Source organism: Papaver somniferum, chromosome 10 (genome assembly GCF_003573695.1).
Source record: "Papaver somniferum cultivar HN1 chromosome 10, ASM357369v1, whole genome shotgun sequence".
Classification (NCBI taxonomy): domain Eukaryota; kingdom Viridiplantae; phylum Streptophyta; class Magnoliopsida; order Ranunculales; family Papaveraceae; genus Papaver; species Papaver somniferum.
In genome coordinates, this window is record NC_039367.1 from 147,455,977 (window position 1) to 147,472,417 (window position 16,441).

The window sequence follows — 16,441 nt, forward strand, 5'->3', positions numbered from 1 at the left end:
ATACCTTTGGAGGCCTACCCCTTTTTCTTGGAACCTCCGCTACACCGACTATGGGTATGGCTTTGGAACACTCACCTTGTTGTTCTTTGTAACTTGATGTTGATACCTTTGGCGGCCTACCCCTCTCCATTGGAACCTCCGATGAGTTGTCTTTTGGTGTGGATACGGAATCCTTCGTTTGTTGTTGACTTGATATCGGTTCCTTCCTCGGCCTACCTCTTTTGTTTGGAACCTGCGCTTCCACGAACCTTTGTTCCGAAATCTCACATGCGGTTAGATCTCGTTTCTTAGTTGTCGCGCGTTCTTCTTCACGTTGAGTCATTTCTTTCAATTCTACCCTTTGTTTTCTCCTTGACGTTTTAGTTTGTGGTCTACCTATTGGATCTCCCTTTCTTGGGTCTTCGTTTTGTGCGATCCATGGACGAGTAATTAGCCTTAGTTGGCTCAACAAGACTTGCCGGATTACCAATGTGCCACGTGAGTAAGCTTCGAAGAATTCCTTTGCTTCGTTCGTTCCCATGGAGATTTCCCGGGATCTCCCAATGGGGGAGGGTCGAAAGATAGTTTCTTCCAAAACGGATCAATAACCTCTATAGGTATCACTTCTTCATACTTCACAAGCATATGGCGACACGGAAGCCCCAATGAAGACATGTCGGTACAAATACACACATCACCCGGTTTTCCGTAATTCTTCTCATATTCCATTTGTCTCATCATATGTTTTATTGCCCAATGAGAGACGTTGAATTCTATTCCTTGGAGCAACTTACCATAACGAAGAAATTGAGTCATCCTTTCCATTGATATTTTCTCAAAAGACTCCTTGATCCTATTGATATCAACCTTAAAGTATTGCTCCATTGCCTCGGTGACCGTAACCACATTGCCTTGACCGGACTGGATGAGATCTTTAAATCTCCGATGAGCGGACTCCGCTGCACTAGTTGCTTCATTCTTGAAGTGTATATACCGGTTTGTCCATGCATGCACAAATTTTTCCTTGAACTTATCCAACCATTGAGTCCGACAATACCAGACGTCAGTCGGATAAACTTCATTCCAATCGGCAATAAACTTCTCCAATCTCTTTTCGTACATAACTTCGGTAAGCGAACAATAAACTTTGTCCCAATATCTTAGAAATTCCAACCACTTTTTATGATTTTCCGCATGTTCTTTGTCCACTCGCTCCTTTATCTTGCCTCTCTCATCTTCTTCTTCTTCGGGGGATAGTTTGTTCTTTCGAACATCTTCCTCTAGTTGAACAATCATTCTCTTCTTAATATCCGCCTTAGTGGGTTCAAACAAGGCATGGCAAGTTTTTATGATATTTTGACGTATATGATATGTACATAGGAAATTTTGTGCGTCCGGGAAGACGTCGGGTATTGCTTTCATTAATGCGTCATCTTGATCGGTTACGATGACCCTCGGAAGTGGATTTTTCCGGAAGAATAGTTTCAATTGTCGTAATGCCCAATGATAATTATAGTCCCTCTCGTTTTCAATTAAACACCAAGCCAATGTGAATGTTACCTTGTCCGAGGTTTTCCCCACGATGTTGAACAACGACATATTGTACTTGTTTGTCTTGTAGGTACAATCCATCAAAAGAACACCACAACATGTATTTGCAAATTGTGAAAGCAAAGGATGCAAAATGAATATTTGAAGGGGCTTATCGTCCGACCCTCTTTTAATGATACGCGTGTAGTTGTAATCCTAAGCTTTCTTCTCAAATTCTTGCATAACAGACCTCCCTTCCCATTCCACCCTTCTAATAGTTGCTTGTGCGCTATAAATTGTACGTAGAGAAGACACGTTAAACGCATCCTTTTCCTTGAAGCCTATGAGAATTTGTCTCGGTTTGATAAGTGCTTTGGTCAATCTCTTTACATCCTCGAACTCATGAGGTTTTATCTTCGCAATTAGGGAGTGACCAACAAAATCTTTCGGATCTCGGTGGTTATGACAGCCACACGAAACCTCACAATCCCAATTGTTCATCTCATTTAAACGGAATACAAGCTTAAACGGGCAATTATTCTTCCTCGTACGAGTCTTGCATACCCTGTTAGTCTTCTTTGGATATACATAATCCTTTCTCTTGTGGATATTCTTCTCCTTGTATTTCCCACTTCTCTCGCAAGCCATCTCAAAACGCCTCTTTAAACTTTCGGTATTCCTCACCAACACACACATGTTCTTAAGAGCCGTCTCTTTAGCCCAAGCGATTGCTTCATTTCGATTTATTATTCTATACATAAGATCAATTTCACGTTCATTAGAAGGTTCATTACTAGCAATCCATTAGTGAAGTTCAAGATACTAGGTGAAAAGTATTCTTTGGTCACATACCGGAGTTATTTTATAGTATTCCGACGTATCCCGATGAAGCGGCTTTTCATTTGTTGGATCAATATATGTCACCACCTAAATATCAAATGAAAATTAGTTCCAAACGAAATTAAAAAACTATGCCGGAAACCCGTCCGGCATGCTCGATCAATGTTCCGACATTGTCGAACTTAACCAAAACTGGAGACCAAATTTGAAACATATTCCGGCATAAAAGATTCATTAGACAGCAACGCCGGAATCCAAGGTGCCGGCATTCTCGTAATTTATTGGCCCAAACCGGTACACGCTTCCGGCATTAAAAATAATTGATATGTAATGCCGGTATTTAGCTTTAGAAAATATTTATTCCTGTGTGTTTTTTGGTAGGTACCGGCATTGTAAAATTGAAACTTAACAACGCCGGTTGCGCTGCCGGGATTTTCGATATTGATGGTACCACACCGGCACGGAGTTCCGGCGTTGATGTTTATTAATTTCCCATGCCGATGTTTGGTTTTAGATGGAAATGTTTCTTGTATGTTTTTCATGCAGTTCCGGCATAAAAACCTATCAATGAAACCATGCCGGTTGAATATTCAGTAGTATATTCCTTGGTAGGTAAAAAAGTTAACTGCGTACCGGCATAGTTTTTTGGTAGAATACTATGCCGGATCAATATTCAAAATGGGGGATATCGCTCTACCGGCATGGTCGTAGTATGAATACCATGCCAGTATTGAGTCTGCCGGCATGGTATTCGTACCATTTCTATGCCGGCACCTAGGTTTTACAGTTTAAAAAATGACGGGTTTAAAGAAAAAAATCGATTTTTCAACCTCCTAGCAGCTTTATTTGTGTATTGGGGATGCTTGCATGTTGTGCAAGTTTACTTTCTTGTGTAGATTTTTCGAAAAACTCTCCATACTCGTCAAAATCATTATTCAAGGGTGTTGGCTCAACAAAGAGTTGCAATTGCGAGTTGTTGTCGTCAGCTCCTTGTTATAGTTGAGTTAAAGATTCAGCAGCTGCAATTATCTCCTCAAAATCATCTTCCATTTTCACAAAAAAAAATTTCACTCAAAATATTTTTCCCTCCTTCTACGCTCACCTCACTCACCCAAATTCAAATAAAACACACACTAATCATTTATTAAAAATCTTATGATTTTACTAATTATTATTAGTCATTAATCCTGATTAGTGAGGGGTAGATTAGGTAATACGTAAAATACTTAGATAAGGGGTGATCCCGAATTAATATCTGGATCCAGTTTTTGTCCTTTTCTTATATCCCCCAATTGTTTTTTTATCCCTCAATTTCGCATTCTTTAAAAGGCAAAGCTACCCTTGGGTAGTTTTTAAAAGTTCGCCTAAGGCTGGGTTTGGTAATGTTTTTATTTTTTCAAAAGCACTTTTAAAATGTATATATAGTAATTATTTTTCATATTGGTGTTTGGTAAAAAAAATTCAAAGTGATTTTAACCCAAAGCACTTCCAAAAATCCCTAACAGCGTGTTCGGTTGGGAGAATTGAGAGCTCAGTAATCCGATTACAAGGTAATCACCGCAATTCTCTGAACCGAACACAGTTTTGGAGCCAGGAATCCAATTCCTGGAGAGTTGAATTACCCTCAAAACCTAGTTTTCAATTGCATCAGTAGGTGGGTGGAATAAAATCGAATTCCAGGGAATCAACGTAAAATGTCAAAATTATCCCTTAATGATCGGATATGTATTACAATTTTTACTCATAACAAGAGACGAAGTTGAACAAGGTTGGTGATGGTGGTGGATGGTGATGGTGGCGGTGATGTTTCTTACAGGTGGTCATGTTGGTGGTTGGTGGTGGTGGGGTGGTAATGGTATTGACGACGGTAGTGGTTTATGCTGGTGGCGATGGTGGTGGTTGCTGCTGGTGGTAATGGTGATGGTGGTAGTAGTTTCTTCTTTACATTCTGATGTATTATTTGATTGTAATTGTGATTATGGAGATGATGAGATTGAAGAAACAAGGACATTTAAGGTGATTTGATTAATTTGGATTACTAGGAATTTGATTATCTCAACCAAACAATATTTTTTTATCAAGGAATGGAATTGAATTTCAGGAATTGAATTACCTTGTAATTGAATTCCTTAGACTTTAAAACTTTGAAACGAACACGGTGTAACTTTTAAAAGTCGGGGGAGAGGAGCTTTTAAAAGCTCTAAAAGCATAACCTTTGATCCCACCTGATTTCATAAACACAAATGCTTTTGAAAAAAAGCACTTTGAAAAAAGTTTGTTACAAGTTGGTTCCAAAGCGCTTTTGTAAAAAATGAAATTGGTGGTAAGGAATCAATTAAAGAAAAAAGCACTTTGAAGAAAGTTTGTTACAAATTGGTTCCAAAGCGCTCTTGTAAAAAGTGAAATTGGTAATAAGAAATCAATTAAAGAAAAAAGCACTTTGAAAAAAGTTTGTTGGTTTCAAAGCGTTTTTGTAAAAAGTGAAATTGGTAGTAAGGAATCAATTAAAGAAAAGACCGGTCATACTTAGAGTTCTACATGGAACCTAAACCACTTGATTCATTCATGTTATCTTCTACTCTTCTTCATCCTTGCAATATCAAGTTCTCCATTACTACTTGTTTATGTTTGTTTTTAGAATTAAAAATGGTTTTTTCCAAAGAATGCTTCTGATTTTAATGTTTCCATTTACTCGAATTTCGCTTTTCGATACGTTCGAACTTCCCTGGCAAGGTTAATTTAGTTCTGTTCACTTTCAGTGTTATTTTTATATATGTTTGCACTGGATATATATTTTCAAATGGATTAGAAAATAAATTGAAGTTTTGTCTCAACGAAACAATTGACTAGCCAGCAACTTTGGCTGCCAGTTTTTTAACAGTTTGTTTATGAAATGGGCTTATCTAATTTTGTGTTAGTTTTGATCAGGTTTAAGATGCGGAAGACTCAATCCTAAAGGAAGTTGCAAATTAGATAATTATGTCTTGCTTCCTTTGTGACAACTTGGATTGAATGTAATAAGAGTATCACGGATTATGTTGATAAAAATTATGTCGACATGGATGAATGTGTTGTTATAACTGAACTTTAGGTACGTGTCTGTAGTAATCTTAGTTTATTTTTTTGTTTGGATTGTTAATCTTGGGGAAGCAGAAAAAACGATGATGATCCACTTGATATACTAGAACACCGCTACCACGGTGGAAAGGGCCGACCGAAAAACCATTAAAAGTCTATAAGTAGAGTGCATGTACGTTACACGTCCACAAACAAATGTCTTCTACGAATTACATCTTTCATTTTCCACGTGAAGTTGGATCATGTTTATTTTTCTCTTTAAAATTAATTGTTGTAAGCTTAATCTCAAAAAACAAAATCCAATTCTTATACGTTGGATAACTCGTGCAACGATGGCACACATTTTTACGATGTAACTGAGGTTCTGTTTTTCTTTCTTAAAACAGAAATTTCTACGTACCACAACATTTTTATGGTACGTTATCAAACACTCAATTCCAACTCACTCATTTTCTCTGTCTAACTCTTTAGAATCAGGACCTATGGTCTAAGTATTCTTTCCACGTGGTCAAAAATACGCTGCATGTGACATAGGCGTAAAGAAAATAACCAACCACACGGTGGCACTGGCATAGGCAGACTTTATTTTATCTTTATGTGGCAAAATAACCTACCAGGGTGGTCAACATTTTACATTTTTGATGGAAGTGAAAAGCGAAATTTATTTTTCTCCCCCTCCGTCTTCTTCTTCCCAGGAATTCTTTTTTCTTCAGAGTGATTTTTTTTTTTTTTCGCATTTTAGATCTGTTTTCCAATTTTTATTTTTTCTCACATATTATGTGTTTGTATGATGAAACCCATCTAAATTATAAGGCTTTCGCATTATTTGATTGATTTTTGAGGATGAATGATGAAGAGATGATGATTTAGTGAGCTCCCGAGTATGCTAGTGAAGATTGGATCTGAAATGTTCATCTTCTTCACCTGTAACTCTGGAATTTCAATTTCTTCTTCTGCGAGTGAACAATTTTGACCATGTTTCAATGGGTTGAGGTGTAAAAGCTACAGGTCGATCAAATTTGCAAAATCGGCAGTCTTTTCTTTTTTTACTTTCTGTAGTTTGGGAAAAAATGAAGAACAAATTGATGGATTTTTTCGAACCGATGGAGTTTTACTGATTAGGGAGAAGTCCAAATCCATCAAATGATTATAAGGATTTGATATTTGATTACACTTTGGGAAGATATTTGTTTGTTTTGTTGGTAGCGGTGGCGGTGGCGGTGGCGACGGCGGTTTCGGAGACTGTGCTTTTTTGTTTGTTTGTTTGTTTGTGTTGGTCAGAATTGCGGAGATGGTGTTGCTAGTGGTAAATTAATGATTTTGATTGGGATCCGAATCATCCAATCGATGTAATGAATATTTGGGAAATTGATAATGGTGTATGAATTTGGTAGTGGCGGTGGGAAATAAATTAGTATCACGAGAAAATAGGGCTGGGGGTATGATTAAATTCTCCTGTTTCTTAGAAAATTTGTATAAATGATTTTATTTTGCTCAATTAGAGTTCTGATTTTGCCAGTTTGATGAAATTGAGAAAACCTCTGCGGGTGGATTGGTGGCGCTGGTTATTCTGACGGCACTGGTAGTGATGGCGGCGGTGGTGATGACGGTGATGCTGGTGGTAGGTGAAGTAATGAGATGTGTCGTTCGAGATGGTGGCGGGGCTGCTATTATTTGTGGAGGTGTTGGCGACGGCGTCAATTGTGGCGGTGGATACTGTGACGGTGGAGGTTGTGGTGATGGTGGTGATGGTGGTAGTGGTATGGCGAGGTGGAGGTGGTGTTGATGGTGGTAGTTATTATTAGGGTTATGGTGGTGGCGGTGGTTCTGGTGGCGGCTTAAACGTTGAACGGGTTCCTGTTATGGTGGTTTGGTGACGATGAGACTATCTAAACCGAAAAGAAAATAGGGTGGAGGAGATACCATTGATTTGAGGGTTATTTTTGTCAAGTAACGAAAAAAAGCTACGGAATCTCAACTTTTTTTTGTCAAATTGAACAATTTCGTTACCTCGTTTGATTGGGGGCCAAAGAAACTAATTGGGGCCCATGACATTTTATTTGCACCCCAAAATTTTCGGCATATTAATCCGACTGTGAATGTACTATTTTACCCTTGACTCTTTTTTCCAAATGACTACCCTAATTAACGACCCTTCATAGACATTAACGACAGTTTAAAGTTGTCATATACATAATTAAAACAATAACGACTCTTCCAAAGAGTCGTCATGGAATTGATTATGTATATGACGACTCTAAACTGTCGTACATTTCCTCCATTAACGATGAAGATAACGACTCTTTTTAGAGACTAACGATTGTTTTTAACGACACTTCTAAAACATTAACGACTGTTTACAATCGTCATATACATAATTAAAACAATAACGACTCTTCCAAAGGGTCGTCAGGGAATTGATTATGTTTATGACGACACAAAACTGTCGTACATTTCCGCTATTAATGAATCTTCGACAGTTTAGAGTCGTCACGGAAACAGTCGAAAAATTAACGACTATTTGGGGTCGTCACTGAAAATTTTCAATACCATGACGACTTTTCATTTAGATCTGGGCAAAAAAAAAAAATCAGACACAAAATTGCAGACAAAAAATCTAGAAAAAAAAGAATTAAACTCTAAGTAAATCAGATTATCACTAATTATTTAGGGGCATTTTAGTCATTTAAAAAATATTTTTTTTTAAGGGGTGACCCAAATTAGGATTGGGTGATCTTTTTTGTCCTCTAGTGCAAGGCCCCCAATTAAACTAGGTTTCGTGACTCTACATTTGATAAAAAAGTGGTCATAAAAGAGATTCTCTCCCTACATATACCTAAAAGCCCTCGGGTCGGTCTAACCCAATTATAATTCCTTCGTATACGTAAAAGCTAGATACATCAAATCATCAATTGATTTTTCTAAATAACACATGTACAGAACCGTTATGTGAATATGATGGCCCATGTCTTTAATGCACTACTTGGAGACTCGGAAGCCGGGATAGGAGGCGGGATAGTTGGATCATTAGAGACAATAATACTAGCCGAATTAGTATTCAAGAGGACATGACAAAACAAGATGAAACTTTGGTCAAATCCTGCGGAAAATTAACCCAACATTGTCACTGGTGTCAATGTTTAGGTAATTTGGAAGAAGTTTGCAAGGTACTTCGAGGTGGAGCTTAAAGAAGTGAAACTCAGTGAGGGTTACTATGTGATGGATCCAGCAAAAGATGTTGAAATGGTGGATGAGAATACCACATGTGTAGCTGCAATCCTCGGTCAACCTGAAATGGAGAATTCGAAGATGTTAAGCTCTTGAATAATCTCTTGCTTGAGAAGAACAGGATCACTAGGTATATTTTCCTTTCCTTGATAAAAACATCTAATTGATAGTTTCTTTATTTTAAAACTATTCCAGAGCCATCTATATCGCATAGTTAATTTTTGGTGTATTTGCAGATGGGATACCCCAATTCATGTTGATGCCGCGAGTGGCGAATTTATTGCTCCATTCATCTACCCAGAACTACAAGGGTCTATTTAGTAGTTTTTAAAGATTTAAAAAGAGTCGCGAAAATTAATAACTTTCTGAGAGTTCTATCGAATTGGGTAAAACTTCACGGAGTTATCCAAAGTTATTTAATGTCTTAAAAAGATTTGTGGATTCCTGAAGAGTTGTTAATACAAACTTTGTATACAGGGACGGAGCCAGAAACATCTTTCAGGGGAGGCTAATTAACCAAAATAAAAATTCAAGGAGGGCTAACTAACAATTTTTCATCAAAATAATAAAAGTTCCAAAGGATTTATAATGAATTAAAGAGAAACAGGGGAGGCGAGCGCCACCCCTGAACTACACTTAGTTCCGTCCCTGTTTGTATAGAAGTTTGCATGATAAATACAATATGAAATTTATTGTAGCTTATATATCATACTAAATTCGGTTAAATTGATTTATTTGTATTGTATATATAACATCTTTCTTATGTTAAATAACATGCATTAAATAATAAAAGTAATTAAGTAAATATTATTATTATTATTATTATTATTATTATTATAAAAGGGGCCATGAAGGCTTTTATTATGAATCAAAATCAGTATTACAGGGGAAGGAGGGTAACCTAGCAACAAGCTGGGCACCAACACCTTTTTGAATAACTATTCCTAGTCTGTGAAAAAGAGAATTACTTATCTTAAAATTAGCATCATGTCTAGCCATACAATTTCTCAATCTCTTTAAAAAGGATGTTAAATCAGGACTAAGCTCCCCGAAAGTGGTAAAGGCTAGAACCCCAAAACCATAGCCGAGTGAAGTGCACTTGTCCAGGTACTTATTGTTCTTGCGAGTGATGGCTGCAGAAATAGCAGACCCTGGTATAAAGTTGCGAGTCCTAGCACTAGTAAAAGGAGAAACCCCGGTGACATCCATACACACATCTCTGCCGTTTTCCCAGTTATAAACCATGATATCCGCCGGTCGAAGTTCCTTGTTGTCTGCTGAAATAAGCCCTAGAGACACCTCTTTCCTAGCCAGAATCCCTGCTTTGTAACATATATCCGCTAAGACATCTTTGGCCATGTCATGTCTAAATTTAAGCCCTACCTCACTAGCACAATGAATAACATGATCTCCAAAAATATCCATATGTTTACCACAACATGCACATTTGCTATCCTTCTCAAAGAGAGGTATCCCTAAACGATACTGTAGGACAGAACTGAACTGTCTAGGCCCAACAACTTGGTTAAGCCCTGGAATAGGGATAGCCTTAATAAAATCCACTGCATGCTCTTCCCTATTATATTGCCAAATGGTGGATTCACGCGTAGATAACGAGAAGCAAGAGGGTACCTTTTCCTTGACAACACCGAAGTAGATAACTGCCAGAGACTTCATGAAATGGGGGGCAGCGTCATTGATGTTGAAATCGGATAAGGATAGACCACAAGCTTGGGTGAAGCCTTGTATCGCGTGTTAAAAACCTTGAGACAGTTCAGTTGTTGCTGGCAACTTCAGAATTGAATTCTGCAAGTGTTGAGTCTGAGCCTGGGATGCTAAGTAACAGTACTTCATAGAATCTTGCATAGTGAGTACGCCAAAACCACCATCTTTGATTGGAAGGGTGGCTAATCGTTGTTGAATCAAACCCAAACCATCCCCATCTCCAACCACAAGCCGGCGCAGATACTGCATAAGGTGGTCACCAAAGAGAGACCCTGCAACCTGGAGTGCCTCGGGGCAGGTGGTGCGAAGAGAGAAATATAACCTTGAGACACCAGCGCAACTACGCAAAAGCAACAACTCACTTTGGGGGTCTTGTAGTTCTTGAATATTATTCATAAGCTGCAAGGTTTTATCCACCCTACCCCGAACAATGTTGCTGCAAAACTCCATATCCAAGCTGACCGGTCCACCAAGAAGTGTAACACCACCCGCTGGTCTGCCAATATTGGTAGGAAAGACATTGTCTCGGATCATAAGATGGCCAAAACAGTTCCGTCTTCGCGATGTTCAAGTGTAAACCAGAGCTAGGTCCATCTTCCTGGAGAATTTTAAGAGCTTTAGACACTTCCATAGTATCACCCGCAATAGTGCCGTCATCTAAGTACCAAGCTTGGAAGTCTAAAGTACAATTAGTAGCAATCTTCTCGGCAAGAGGATGAAGAACCAAAGCAAATAAAAGAGGACCAAGGGGATCACCCTGTTGAACACCCATGGGAGAAGAGAGAACATGATCTTGATAATACAGCCTAGCTGGTTTCGCATAGAAAAACTCGACCCAATAAGAGAAGTCTATCAACAACATAGACCGGGTGTGGTCGGCACCCATTAGCTCCAATAACCTATTCGCAAAGTGCAAAATACCTTCCCCACCACAAGGAATACCAACACCATACTGATAAGCTAGGTATTCGGTCATATCCTTTGTGATAGACGTGGCAGCCAATTTCGAGCAAAGTCTACGCCAGATGGTACCGACTGCAATTGGTCTCAGACCGCCGCCAGGCTTGAGTAATGGAGTTAGGGGCGCACTAGCTACGAACTCACCCAGAATGGAAGGGCACTTACCAGAGAGCCATAGGTTAACAACACCGGTAATAGACGACAATAACTCCTCAGCAACGGCAGCACCGGCTCCACTCATAGCATCCAACAAATGTTGAGCCCTGAGGCCATCTCGCCCACACGAGGTACCTTTAGGGAAGCTTTTGAGGGCAAGGAGGACATCTTTGGGAATAACACATAAGGCTGGTGTCGAGATGTCTTCCGGTGGTATCAGAGGCAGTCCAGCAGGAGGATGTTTTTGCTGAAGTTCGAATAATGTGTCCGGAGTTGGAGGATCCACACCACTGGACGAAAGAATGCGAATAGCCGCTGTGTAATGGCCATAACTCATTTTCCGCCTACAAGCAATCAGCTTTAAACTCCTCTTCTTACTCGGTTGTTGCTGTTTCGGGGGAGTCTTGGTCAGACCTAGTAGCTGTCGAACCAAAGTGGTACATCCCGCAGGCTCTCTCCAAATCGTCAAGGCTTTTTTTATATACGTGATTTGCATCTTTTTTCGACACCCGGATCGTTCCTCTCTGGAACTGTTAGGCACAAATAAGTTTAAAGTACAGGTGGGCAGCAACAACAAACGAGCCCAGGCCGCAATGCTCAGTGGATTCGCAATCACGGAGTCCAGAGATGATTTTAGGATGCGAGAAAAAGTTAGCCTGCAGGGTGCCGAAATACTTACCGTGGTGGCAATCTACCTCAAAAGCACCTGGTTTAATAATTCTACATTGAGGCTTCCATCTTCACACAAATCAGCTTGGACAGTGGAAGAAAGAACTGCGCCAGCCAGCGCCGGTTCAGCTGACTGTTCAGTTGACCCAGCTGAAACCGGACCAACAACAGCTGCATCAACAGCATGTACCTGCATTGGATTCACAGCATAATCTGTGCTAACAGCAGAAAGGAGAGCATCAACGGGCAATGGGCTTCTGGACTGCATCAGGTAGTGGCTTCTGGACTGCATCAACAGCATCAGCAGGATATATAGGTGGTCTCTGAACTGCAACGACAGCATCAGCAGGACATTTCTGAACCGCACCAACTGGCTTCACAGCACCGTAGATCAAAAAATCTACTCCTACATCGTTAAAAGGACATTGGACTACCTTCGCAGGATGAGTTTGTGACCTGCAAGACATCTTCCAGGCGTGAATGTGCATACATTCCAAGCATAACCAGCTCTGCATATCCCTTAGTACGTTCTCCCATGATGCGAAACAGGTCTCAGTCGATGTTATCCGGTTTTGGAAAACTGATTTCGCATGTTCAGTTAGGATGTGATGATCCATAAGGTGACGGTATTTGGCACTCTGGGCATAGCCTTTACCTCCCCTTCCACCCTTACAGCCATCGTAACTCTCAAACGGACAAAGAATCTTGTCCCTCTGAGAACCTTGTCCCTGGGAAGAAACTGACCCCTTTGATGATGACTGCGATAAGGAATCCGGAGGAACACCTACCTGGGATGATGTCTGTGAGGAAGAAGGACTGGTAAGCTCAGTTTTTCATAATGTTAGACGTCCTAGCTCGAGTCCGAGACATGACCACAACAGGAAAACTAAACTGAGCTACGTATGAACATCTCTGAGACTGACGTCTGTGCTGTTGAATGTTCTCAGGGAGCAAGGTCGAAGTTCTCAGGGAGAAAGGTCGAGCTCCGTTTCATGAAACCACAGGAAAACCCCAAAACCCTCAGAGTATCCGCACATGTGGTGGGCTAAAACCTCTAGGGTATCAAATCTGGGATGATGTCTGTGAGGAAGGACTGGTAAGCTCAGTTTTCAGGCTGTTAAACGTCCTAGCTCGAGTCCGAGACATGAACACAACAGGAAAATAAACTGAGATGCGTATGAACGTTCTTCTCAGGGAGCAAGGTCGAGCTCAGTTTTATGAAATAACAGGAAAACCCCAAAACCCTAAAAGTAGCCGCACCTGTGGCCTGAGCTAAAACCTCTAGGGTATCAAAACTGCATCTCCATATGCGGCAAACAATAACAAGAGGAAGAGGAGGATTAGAATGAACGTTGGAAAACCAGAAATCAAAGATCGATGAACTGGTTTTCAATCACCAGAAATCGTCGTCTTCTTCGCCAAAGTATCTTCACTTGGGGAGCTTAGTGAAGGTACTTTGTGCCATTTTAAAAGATTGAAGAATTGCTTAGCTAATAATGATGCTAGTAACGGTGTAGGTAGCTTTATTTTTTATAGATTAGGCGTTGCTATTCAAAATGGAGTTGGTGCCCAGCTTGTTGCTAGGTTGCCGACCAAATCTTTATACAAACCATAGTTTATTTACTTTCTCAAAAAAATGCATAATAATAAAATAAAAAAGTTGTTAATCATATTATGTAATTTATATGTATTTATGATATGAGCTTTATAAATTATATAGATTTATGAAATAAAGTAAAATAAAATAAAATATATTTTTAATTATATACACAAAAGTCAGTCAAAGTCTTAAAAGTTAAATAGGTAAGTATGCAAAATCTTTAATTTTTCGATTTTTCAATGAGTAACGCAAACTTTAGAAAACTTTTTTACAATCTACAACTAATAACATATACTTAGAAAACAATTTTAAAAGTAAACAACCAATAACACAGTACTTTATAGATCCAGTAAAGCTTTTATAAATCACTATAAATATTAATTTGAGTAACTTCCTGTTAGAGTGGGATTTCCGTACGTCTCTGGTGAAAAATATAAGTTTTTTATATTACGTCGAAAAATATAGCCCTGCATATGCTGGGATTGGATGGTCGATCCGGAGGACAAAAGAACACTGCCAGAGGAACTGATTTTCCATATCAATTACTTGGGGTACTAATCAACCTACGTTCACTGTTAACTTCTCCAAAGGTTCTAGTCAAGTTGTCACTCAATATTAACAACTTATCCGCTTGGTTTCGAGGTAAGTCTATAAAAATTGTTTAAATTCTGGTCAAGTTGGTTCATGGGTTAAATACCACAAACTTATATGCATATTTTTTTGCCTATAAAATGCAGGGTTACTATAATATCGTGGAGAAATATAGAGAAGATGCAATAGTAATTAAAACGGGTATCGAAAAGAATTAACAACTCAACATTGTATCAAAGAATGATGGTGTTCTACTAGTAGCATTCTATCTAAAATATCATACCCATTAAACTGAATTTGACATATCGGATATGTTACGACGATTTGGGTAGATTGTTCCCGCTTATACCATGCCATCTGATGCGTAATACATTATCGTCTTATATGGTGTAATAAGAAAAGATTTTCCGCGTACTTTAGCAGAACGTCTTGTTATGGACACAATTTTTTTTGTTGCAAGAACTCGATAACACTCTGCAAAACCTACCATAAATATTAATAAGCAGATATCTGATAATTATGAGAAGAAAATTCAAAAAAAATGGAAAAAGCACAAATGAAAACTTTGAGGTAATTAATAAATTTAAATAGATAGTGTTGTATACTAGGACTAATGGAATATGTTAATCCGAGATTAGCTAATAAACGTTCACCCGAGACTCGAGTCTTGATTCAGCAAATTTATTTTGAGAATTGATCAGAATTGTGTCGCATGTCGCATTTGTCATTAGGCATGTCTTACCTTTCTCAATGAAGCTTCATTGTGTTGACCAATATGCTTCATTCCTCGGCCACCGACTTTGCGGTGTTCGTCATCATTATGTATACTTGTCTATGCAGTTGCGCCATCATGACGCGCCATCGACCATACCAGCAATAAATATACACCCTCCCCTAAAGGGTTTCAACCCTTTCAGCTAGGACATCATTAGTCGGATTTCATTATACCATATTTTTATTATGGCCAAATCATCAGCAGAATTTGAGTTATACTATTTTTGTTTTAATGCTTTATTATGGTTAACCATATCTATTTTTGAGCTACTTAATTTTAATTTAATCTAGAAGTGTTGTCCTGACTAATTTATAAACTTTTAAATACTTAAGTCATACTGTTTTCAGTAGTTGTGGAACATTAGTTATTGGTTCTGATTTCAATATTTTGAGCATGTCGTAATATTGAAAATATTATCTTGTTACTGAAGTCATACACTAAAATGACAAAGTGTTTCTAAGTTATAATGAAGATGTATTAATTTTTTTACTTCCATATATTACTTGAACCAATTTGACTACATCGGTTATAAAATCAGCTTTGGACCTGTGAATTTGTAACATTCACCGAGGCTAATTCCATTATATGTGGAATCCGGATTTCCAGTACAACCACCAAGTACCAATTAACATGTTATTTTTTCTTCTAACTCAACTGACTCGTCTGGATATCTGACCCATCTGAATTTAATTTATTACATCTGAATCTGACTCATTGCATCCAACTTAAAACTAATAAAATAGTAGAGTTATGGATAAAAAAAAATTATTCCAGTCAAACATGTGATCCACGAGTCAGTACAAAATCGTACAAAATCGTACAAAATCGTAACTGACTCAAATTGATTCGAATGTTTGAACTGAGTCACACATTCGAAAAACAAAAACAAAAAACAACCGATCTAATATTCGAGTCAAATGCCAAGTCAAATTCATAACGCAAGTCAGATCCAAACAAACATGGTGGTAACTCAATAATTAGACTAATAGACACTTGTAGGTTATGATCCTACGAACATGACGACCGTAGCTAAACGTAAAAAGTCGTCATGGTAGTTGAAGAGATACCATGATGACCGTAGATAAACGTACTAGAATTAGTTTATGCCATCACTTAATTTTTCATTCTCTTCATTTCTTTGGTTTATTCACTTCCAAAAATTTATTCTTCCCCAACTAATTTTTGTTTTCGCATGTATTGTTGCAGTTTCTTTCCAATTTCAGGGTCATCATGATTAGGTTTTCTACCAGTTTATTTCATATGATTCATGTTTGAAAACGTTAGTCGACAATGTAAATTTTCAAATTGGG

At 38.5% G+C, this 16,441-nt stretch overlaps 1 pseudogene; it reads left to right on the plus strand.

Moving 5' to 3' along the window:
* The first annotated feature begins 4,140 nt into the window (after positions 1-4,140).
* Positions 4,141-14,323, plus strand: LOC113316461 (annotated as a pseudogene).
* The last annotated feature ends 2,118 nt before the right edge of the window (positions 14,324-16,441 follow it).